This window comes from Tasmannia lanceolata, unplaced genomic scaffold, assembly GCF_043159265.1.
Source record: "Tasmannia lanceolata isolate RefF3 unplaced genomic scaffold, GAP_Taslan_0.1 ptg000023l, whole genome shotgun sequence".
Lineage (NCBI taxonomy): Eukaryota > Viridiplantae > Streptophyta > Magnoliopsida > Canellales > Winteraceae > Tasmannia > Tasmannia lanceolata.
This window is the reverse complement of record NW_027518700.1, coordinates 11,604,902-11,611,889: the sequence shown is the minus strand read 5'-3', so window position 1 is coordinate 11,611,889 and position 6,988 is coordinate 11,604,902. Positions and strand designations below refer to the sequence as shown.

The window sequence follows — 6,988 nt, the reverse complement described above, 5'->3', positions numbered from 1 at the left end:
CCGCTACGCGACAAAAACCAGTCCGGCCCAAGCCGGACAGGATATGGCGCATTCGCTACGTGACAAAAACCAGTCCGGCCCAAGCCGGACAGGATATAGTGCATCCGCTACGCGACAAAAATCAGTCCGGCCCAAGCCGGACAGATGGCCCAGGCCGGACTAACAAATTTCCGGACTGATTCCCAGGCCGGACAGACAAATTTTCGGACTGATTCCCAGGCCGGACTCACAAATTTCCGGACTGATTCCCAAGCCGGACTAACAAATTTCCGGACTGAATCCCAGGCCGGACAGACAAATTTTCGGACTGATTCCCAGGCCGGACAGACAAATTTCCGGACTGATTCCCAGGCCGGACTGACAAATTTCCGGACTGATTCCGCGGGCTGGGTAAACGGCTCAGCCAGACAGACTCCGCCCGTTCAGGAATATAACTCGCCACACTTCCCCAACTCACTATAATGACTTGGAGAAGTGGGGGGCAACTGATGGGGTATGAAAAACAGCAGCCTATTAGCTGTCAACACATGGCCCCAGGATGGCCCACCGCAAATCCCATGTCAGCACAGGGGTAGTTCGGTAATTGTCGGAGAGTAGGTGAACTCGAACCTATGACAAGCCGACACCTGTCCTGGGGTAGGTAATCCAACCACCCCAGGTTTCCCTCTATAAAAGGGCTTCCAAAGCTCAAACCAAGGGTAATAACTTTTCACCCACCACTCTTAAAACTAGCTCTGCACTCCTGCTATACTGACTTGAGTGTCGAAGGGCCTGTCCGGAGTAACACTTCGGGTTGGTCTTCTGACCTCGTTTGCTCCTTGCGCAGGATTCAGCTCCTTATCTCCTTCACTTCTGCTCCTCGGGTCCTCCAGCTCAGCTCTTACGTCACTGCCGTATCTGTTACCAATTTTAGGCCTAACAGGTTTCATTGTTGGAGAGCATCTACCTTGACATCTTCAATCAACAGGCATAGGTGATTCTAATGGGGGTACATCGTGCTGTTGGTAGAGGATTCATTTGCAAAGAGTTAGATCAATAATGATCTGCCTCAGGTACGATATAGACCACGAAGCATGGTAATATAATGCATCCACGATACAAGCAACCAATTTAACCTTTCAACAAAAAGAGGGAAAACGGGGGTCCCACACCATACCCCAACACATGCTATGTGTATTGTGGGGTCATAAGGGGATAGAATTTTGCCATGTTTGTTTCGTTATCACTGGTAGAGAAATAGCAAAATATATTGAAAATATAATGGTGAGTACATGACTTCAGTAATGCATTCCAATACAATTGCCAAGATGGCTCCTTATGGTAAGCTGAATGTAGAAAGTTTAGCCTCTCATGACGAAAATACACGTGTAGAGAAAACTTAGGATTCCTTTCCTTGAACTAGAAGCTTATAGAACTTTTGGACACATCCAAATCTGCTATGGCTATTTCAATCTTCTCCTTCAGTTGAGCTTTTTCTACTTCATCAGCCTGACCAATTAATTTACTCAAATTAGCAAATCTTACAAGAGTTGATTCAGAAAACCTTAGTTTCTAAAATTATTTATTGTCTTTCATAAGTAGGTGAAGAGGTTAAGACCCCATTTGGACAGCGATATTGACACCTCATATTAGCAAATGTTAGACTTGTGGTTACAAGTAGGATCAACGGATCAGATCCAACTCCCTTGCCATGTGTAAGGTCCAAAGAGGTCATGATTTCTCCTTAGGAAAGCCCCAAGCAACCAATTGCTAGCGCGACTCAACAGCTGTTGTCTTCATTAACGAGGTGGCTGGTCTCATGTGTGACAGACCAGCCGCGAAAATCCTTTTGCGATGGAGCTTAGCAAATCCCTTTTCAAAATAAAATAAAACGAGGGAATTGATATATTCTCCCCCGTCAAGATTACTCCTTTTAGTTTCTAAACTTAAAGGAGGTGGTACTGTAAAGAAAAGGGTGAGAATATATCATTTCATGACTAAGCAAAGGTATTTTTGTATTTTGAAGAATTGGATCATACGTGTTTTCATAGGTCAGTTCAACGGTCCCTGTCACATCCATGTGGCATGTGTAGTGACGAAAAAGTGGCTGTTAGAAAAGAGCCTAACAGCGACTGTTTACTTAGCATTTGTAGTGCGTATTTGGCGTACCGTTTAAAACACCGTTTGGCGTTTGAAACAGCGTTTTGGGGCCAAACGGCCGGTTGGAAGTGTTTGGGTGCGTAGCCACCGTTTGAAACGTCGTTTGAAACACCGTTTTGAACCCTCAAAACGGCGTTTTGCAAATTGAGAGGGGGAGGTCCGTTTGCAAAACTCCGTTTTGAACGGAGTTTTTGGGCTGTAGGTTTTTACGTGTTTGCCCTCACCAAAACCCATTTTTACACCTTTTTACCACTAAAACTCCGTTTTGGGGCATTTGCATCCAAATATACAATACCTCCGTTTGCCGTGTAAAACACCGTTTTGATCTGGCCAATTAAACATGAAACACCGTTTGGCAAAATGCCGTTTCAAATGCTATTTCAAACGGTACGCCAAAAACACCCGTAAAGAGGCAAAAGTGGGGAGCATAGTTGCCCGAAACTCCTTCGGCAGGTGGGAAACCTGTTTCCCCTATATCGTGTTTCTCACGAGTGAGACTCGTTTCCCGTAAAATGTGTTTCCAGCATTTCGGAAATATTTTCGAAACATGATAAAAAATATTGGAGAAATGTTTCCGAAATGCACGGGAAACATATGAGAAACTTATGTAAATCATGTGTGGAACGCTTCATAAACGTATGCAACACTCGTAGAAAACGCATGTGAAACATGTAGGAAATATGTGTGGAACTTATGAAAATCATTTTTGAAAAAATACATAAAAAATTGTGGAATAGATATTAAAAAAGTAAACAATAACATACATTGCAATAAGAATAAAAATAAGAAAAATCAAATAGAAATTTAAAATTAACAAAATTTAAATCTACAAAACCATATATTCCATGTTTTCTTTGTGTTTCAGGTGTGTTTTTTCTATCGTTTCTGAAACGCTTCTAATGTGTTTCCTAAGATGTTTCTCATATGATTTTTTATTATTTTCTCATTTCCCGTTTCAGTTATATTTTTTTCATATGTTTCCCATTTCCGTTTCACGTTTAGCTTCCCAAATTCATTTCCCACCTGGGTAACTATAATAGAGAGTAATGGAATTTATTATATTGGGAAAAATTACCTCGACGAAAACAGTCTTCAAAAGCCTGTCAGATAAAGCAGTGATATTTGCTGTAATGATTTTAAGCTTCAAAGACTCAAAAACTTCGAACAGCTTTACCATCGCATCTGTCTTTTTACTGCAAGTGATGCTAATAACCGATGTCCTTTCTCCCACCTCATAAACCCTAAGCTGCAATTTATTCAAAAATATTTTTATAAGTGAATTTATTTACTTCTAAGCATCCTTTCTATTATTTGGGTAATTAAGAGGGATTAAACATTCACACTAGACTCTACTGTCACATTTAAGCAAAATTGCAGAATAAAAGAATTGATAACTACACCACTTTGTTTGAAAAATGGAACTCGAATCTTTACTTTATATATGGCTAAAGAAAAAAGAAAAAAAAAGGAGTGTGTATATCATTTTCTAAGGCCCATACGGGGCCTAAAAAAGTTGTACAACTTACTTCTAGGACTTCGATGGTAGCCGTTCGTTGTCCTCCAGTAACCTTAGAATCACAGCTTTGATCCGTTCTCTTTTTCTTTGATTGAGAGAGGGAGAGGCTTGTGTGTTCAATATCACAAATGGGTATTTTCTTTTGTTTCAGAGTCTCAAGCTCTATAATCTAAGCTTGGATCTTCTTTTCTTGCTCATGAAGCTCTTGAATGTACTTGATTGCGTCCTTGATGGTTGATGCTTTGTCCATCTAACCCCGTACAATTATTCGATTCAACCAATCAATTAATCATAGTCAAAATCTAATTAATTGTACTTACTGTGGAAAAATATAGAACAATATTCTCTCTCTAGATGGGACGGTTAAAACATCATAATTAAATAATTTTTTAGGCACAACCTATTTATGTTATGGCCCATCAAATGAATGGTTTCGACCATCCGATGGGTCAGGGCGTACAGTACTTTTCGAAAAATACGGGACTATAAGAGCTTACACCATATAAAATCTCTGTATAACATACACAAGAAAAGAAAAGGTTTCATTAATTAACAAAAAATTAATAATAAAAAAAAGACGAGGAAGAGAAAAGGCCCCACAGGTGCTAGGAAGACGGAGATACCCAAACGGCCCTCCTTATACTATCATATTTCAAAGATATACATTTTTTTATGAAAAAAATACCCTTATAGTTTGAAAAAAATACCCTTATAGTTTGATAAAATTTCAAATTTTCGGTCAAAATCTGGTACAAAACCCGAAAACAATATTTTATTCATTATTAAATTTCGGTCAAAATTTCTGTGAAATATTAAATTAATATTAAAAAAAAAACAAAACTTTTGGGTCAAATTTTGGAAAAACCAAAATTTCGGCCGAAATAAATGAGTTTCGGGTTTGATTGATTTCGGTGTCGGTCTCCACCGAAATTTCGGATTTCGGTCGAAATTTAAAACCATGGTGAAGAGATGGGACCAAAATAATTTATAGTGTTCCCTAGTGAGATGTAAATTCTCCTACTTTTCTTCCCCAACCACTCTTCTTCTAGTGTATTTATAGCTACTCTTTTCACACTAAAAGAGAGTGGCCCCAAGAAGAAAAGTGAAGGAATATATCATTTCCCGTTCAAAATCATTTCATATGTGTTACCCTCCTTTTTCCAACGTAGTATTCGATAGAAATACTAAAAAGATTCTTATCATTCATTTTCCCGGACCATGTGTCCCACATGGATGTGTTAGATCCATGTCCATAAGTGTAGCCCATTGACGTCGACCCCACCATGGTAGGACAAGCCTAGCCCTTGATCAATCAAATTCCCCCATATGTATTATACTTACAAAAGAATACACTCAGTAGGCTGAAATTTTTTCTTTTGTTTTTGCAAATATTTGAATGGGCGGTGATAAATTCACCCCCTTATCCGAAATCTCTTCCTTCATGGCCTCACGGGGGCATCTTTCAAAATGGAAGGTACAGCCCACACCATAGGTTGATCCAAACTGCCTATGGACTTAGGGCGATGATATTTTCACCCCCTTATAAGATGGCACAGAAAATTAAGATCATTGCTGTCTTTAATGGGATTTGACCAATAGTAGCGCCCTTTGCCCTCTTTTTTTGCAAGGGCGCCTTTGAATCTAGCATTCCTCTTATTACTCTACCTTAACATTTGAATTTACATTTGTTACTTTGTTAGCTAGTTTCGAAGTACTATTGTTTTTTCATTACCTTTACTGTGTGTTTTCTAGTTGATTGCCATTTGTAGTTTCTATTATTTCTATCACCTCATTCCGAACTTTTGGGTTCTTTTGGCACTATTTTTTCTTTAATTAGGCCATGATATACTGATTCTTCTAAGCATTTGAAGGTAGGGGGTTCTTCTGGAACTGTCTTTGCTTGGGACCTTCGCTGGCAAAGACAACCAATCATTCTCTCTGGAATTGGGCTGAACGAAGCAGCTCCCCCACCTTCCGAAAGTGAGGTGTGGGAGGTCCAATATGACAGCCACATTGCAGTACGCATTCGCCCCCTTATAGCTTGAAAAATAAGCAACTTTAACACTTTTTAACGTCAAATCAAGTTAAAAGGGGAGCGAATGCGCACTCCAGGGGTGAAAATATCATTGCCCTTGTCTTATCTTTTGTATTTATTTTGTAATTTTTGGTCCTACCTTACTTATGCGGGGTACAACGGCTCTGAGGGCATAAAGACTATCATTGAGCTTCTTCCTTCTTTTTTTCTCTGACTCAATATTGTTCTTTGGGGTCGCCCAAGAAGCGGCACCATCCGGAGAACTTGAATCATCGTAATATCCAGAAATTGCCTCATCTAATCCCCAACTGCAAAACACACAACACACCTTAAAATTACGATACACTATTTCAAAATCTGATATTTCCACCCCCAACCTTTTATTTTTACAAGTTTTGTTGGCTTTTTCCGATTCCCAATGAACTGAAAATGACATTAAGGTTGCAACTTGGTTCGGACGGGTCCGGTTACCCTACCCTACCTAAGAAATTATCTCGGGTCGGTCGGGTAGGGTTTTCCCAAACCAACCCAAGATAATTCCTCGGGTTGGTTCGGGTCGAGTCGGGTTTTTATTATGTAGCTTAGATAATGACTAATTTCAAAGATCGTAGAAAATGATAAATTTTCTTGCCAAAAGTCTCTAGATTTATATTAACTGAGTGTATAACTATGTTTTCACATCACAAACATGACCAGCTCAATGAAAACAATTATATCAATATATTAGAAAATAATTCGCCATGTTTTAAGAAAGTTGTACTACAACTTTTAGCGTTGGGGTTTTTTCTTTAAACCCTATCCAACCCAAGATTGAATCGGGTTTTTCAGTTGAAAAACCCTAACCAACCCCAGACCAATGATTTCTAAACCCGACCCGGCTAATTTTCGGGTCGGCCCGACGCGGGTCGGGTAAAACCCAACCCAAGTTGCAACCTTACATTACAGTATGGGGTGGTGGAAGACATCAAATCAAGGAGGTGAAAATACCAACTTCTTTAAAGAAATTCAAAAATAAAACCATCAAATAACCTTTTGAGTTCTAAGAAACCCAACTCAGAAGTACTGAAAAAATTGAAACTGTAACAAAACATACCCATGAATGAAACAAAAGAGGAACTGATTTTTCGAATACCTGTCGAGTTCTTCGTTTTGGAAGAACATATTGGTTTCCCAGTATAATTTGTATTTCTCGTTATTCTCCATTTTTGCAGTGTTGATGGTGGTGTCTTTGTTTCCAAATGGGGGCTTTAATATAAAAAGAGGAAGGGAGAGAAAGAAGAATAAAGAAGAAAAAGAGC

At 39.3% G+C, this 6,988-nt stretch overlaps 1 pseudogene across 1 annotated transcript; it reads right to left on the bottom strand.

Annotated features, from left to right (window-relative positions):
- Positions 1-1,210: 1,210 nt before the first annotated feature.
- Positions 1,211-6,988, bottom strand: LOC143856476 (transcription factor bHLH35-like; annotated as a pseudogene). Its single transcript, XR_013238219.1, has 5 exons — positions 6,823-6,988; positions 5,830-5,998; positions 3,666-3,905; positions 3,215-3,385; positions 1,211-1,488 (listed from the first exon to the last, which is right to left on the bottom strand). The product of XR_013238219.1 is annotated as a transcription factor bHLH35-like (transcript).